This window comes from Crocuta crocuta, unplaced genomic scaffold (genome assembly GCF_008692635.1).
Source record: "Crocuta crocuta isolate KB4526 unplaced genomic scaffold, BGI_CrCroc_1.0 scaffold84, whole genome shotgun sequence".
NCBI lineage: Eukaryota > Metazoa > Chordata > Mammalia > Carnivora > Hyaenidae > Crocuta > Crocuta crocuta.
The window spans coordinates 4,619,372-4,622,586 of NW_027530213.1; positions in this window are offsets into that span (position 1 = coordinate 4,619,372).

A 3,215-nucleotide genomic window follows, 5' to 3' on the forward strand; every position below is an offset into this window, starting at 1 on the left:
GATAGGGGTGGGTTGGGGGGGTGGGGTTTGGCCCCCTGAGCTCAAGCAAATCACTTCGAATTTTTCCTTCTGATTTCCGATATGAAAAGGAGACTGTGGACCTCCTGTACAGAAGGGCCAGGGGCTGGGACTCATGTTGGGCAGAGGCCCAGGTGATGGATGCCACCTCCCCCCTTCTTGGCCTTGCTCACCAGAAACCAGGGAATGGGCTGTAGGAGGGAGAGTATGGGTACTGCCCATCTGAATTTGATTGAATGGAAGTTCAGTCATTAAATACAGGGGAGGGGAGGGCCTGCCTCGGCAGACAGACCTCCGTCTGCGGTTTTCCAGAATGTGTTTAAGTCTCTCGTCAGACATTTCTATTCTCTTTGTGGTGGGTGTTTAACTCTTATTCTGCTTTTTAAAATCATTTTCATGGGGATTTGGGAGGAATATATGAATTTTTGTGCTCAGGTGGCCATTTTGAATTGAGCTCTTTCCCTATTTTTTTCCTTTTTGTTTTTAAACAATAAAAGCATTTTAGGCTATTGACTTTCCTCTGAGTGTGGTTTGTATATAAAGTGTGTACTAATTAGTACTTTTAGTACTCAGAGTTTAGCTCAGGATTTACACTTTTCTTAGTAGTTTCATGCCTGTCAGTCAACAGTCAGGATCACTGGGAGGGAGTCGGAGCAGGTGTTCTATCATTTGTCACAGGAGCAAATATGCATTTATTCTAAAAACTGGACTGCCTTCGGAATATAAGACAATAACATTTATTAAATATTAGCAGTGCTGGATGCGAGGTGCTGGGTTCAGGTCTTGGTATGTGGTGTTTTAAGCCTCACAGTTACCCTATGTCATAAATAGAAAGGGGAAGAAATTGCCTAAGATTGTACACCTGATGTGTGCTACAGCGAAAATGCCCACTCACCCGGCCGTCGGAGGGATCAGGGTCCACGACATGGGTGTGTTGGTGTCCGGGATTTACCGTGCTGCCCTGCCATGGGGATGGGGTTCATGTGTGTGGGCCTGTCACCTCCGTGTCAGTGGGCATCAACACGCCATGCGGGAGGCCTGGACCATCTGGTGCAGCTCTACCTCAGTGGGGACGTCTGCTTGATTCTGGGGCTCAGTGTAGACAAACTGACCTAAAGCCGTAGTCGTATGTGAACTCCCTTCCTTATTCTTTTCCTGTTTATCCTTTTTCAGAACCAGGGAGGGAAGAGGGGATATTCCCTCCACAGCCTTCAATAGTCTTTGGCCTCAGGGGACCCGTGGAGAAGTGACGCAGGGGCTGGGGCCGTGGAGGGACCACCAGGCGTCTCCTGAGGTTGGGGCCGGACAGTGTAGGGCTGCCCCCATCAGACCACAGGTGCCCCAAGTTCACTTTTCCTTCCCGGGTTTCGTTCTTCCTCAGCCCTGGAACGCCTGCTCTCAGGTGCAACCCAAACAAGCAGATGGGGCCCTCTTACCTTAGGAGACAGTGTCTGGGTGTCTTTCCCTGTTTGTATGTGCAGTTGGTGTTGACTTTATCTTTAAATGCTGTTGTGGAGGCACCCGGGTAGCTCAGTCGGGTGAGGGTCTGACTGGATTTCAGCTCAGGTCATGATCTCATGGTTCATGGGATCAAGCTGTGTGTTGGGACTCTGGGCTGACAGTGTGGAGCCTGCTTGGGATATCCTCTCTCTCTCCCTCTCTCTCCCTCTCTCCCCCTCCCTCCCTCCCTCTCCCTCCCNCTCCCTCTCTCTCCCTCTTTCTCTCTCCCTCTCCCTCCCTCTCTCTCCCTCTCTCTCCCTCTCTCTCCCTCTCTCTCTCCCCCTCTCCCCCTTCCCTGTTCATTTGTGTGCACCTGCATGCTCTGTATCTCTCAAAATTAAAAAAAAGCTGCCGTGTGTTTCAGGATGTGCTATACCAGGGGTCTGCAAACATTAATGGGGGCAAGTGGTAAATATTTTAAGCTTTCTGAGCTATACAGCCTTTGCCCCAACTATTGCACAGCGTATAGACAATATGCAAACAAGTTGAATGGCTGTGTTCCTTAAGACTATTTACAAAGACAGGTCATCTGCCATAGTTCGCTGACCCCTGTGCTATACCATACTTATTTTTTCTGTCCTCTATTAGTGGACATTTAGGACCTAAATATGTATGTGTATACACACACACACACACACGAACTACGTGAAGGTGCTTTACACCTTTTGAAAACAAAGCCACCCTTTAACATGAAAAGCTTCACAGGCTCCTGTAATTGTTGTGCTTGAGTTGTCCAGTGATTAGAAAAACTATACACAGTGACAAAAATCATTACTCACACATTTACAAATGAGAAATATTTCATCATCCACACCAGATCTATGTGTATTTGGAAAACAGCAGAATAAGACTTTTCCATTTATCGACCATGCTTGGTGTATGTGTGCAGTCAGACTTTCCGCAAGAAATCTGTGGCTCCTTGTAGGGCAGTCTGGCCCACAGGGTAAACCACCGTTGACAGTGACACACAGCCTCCTTTGGCTTGTCCTTACAAAATCATTGTGAGGGCCAGCAAAGCCCTTCTCTACCCTGCTCTTTTCCCAATGGCATGGTTTTCTTCCTTCTTTAGTTCACCCCCCTCCCCCCCCCACCCGGCATTTCGGCCTTCCTCCTCACTGCTGCCTTGGGCTTGCCTGAGGTTCCTAACACACCCTCTCCTTGTGGGTATCTGGTTACAGAGTTTGTGGGTGGTGAGCCTCCCACCGGCTGACTTGGCCTGAGGGGACAGACACTGAGAAGTTAAAGGACTGTTTGTCCTTATCTTTCAAGCTAAAAACAGCAGAGGCGCTCCTCAGACTGGGGCACTTTATGTGCTTCTGCCTGAAAGTGGAGACTGGTAATGACTTAGCCATCAGAGCTGTAATTCTGTGAAAATGGCCCTCACTGAACCACCGAGGCACGTCCTGAGAGGGCCCAGCAAGGCGCAGAAATGGGGAATTTATTTTAGCACCCCAGTTGGCAAACAGCAACCACATGCTGTGTGATAGATTTGTCAGCCCACATTTCAGTGTAGAGTTTTGTCAGGAATGTCACCCTGTCAGTTCACTTGGAAAAGGGTCTTTTTTTTTTTAAACACATCCAGAAAGTCATTTGTGAATTAAAGGGAATGGAATGTTAAGAGGGAAGAAGTAGGCCTGAAGCATTTTTCTATAAGCCTGCCAGTGTGCCACCCACAGCCTGCTACTGTGCCACGTTGT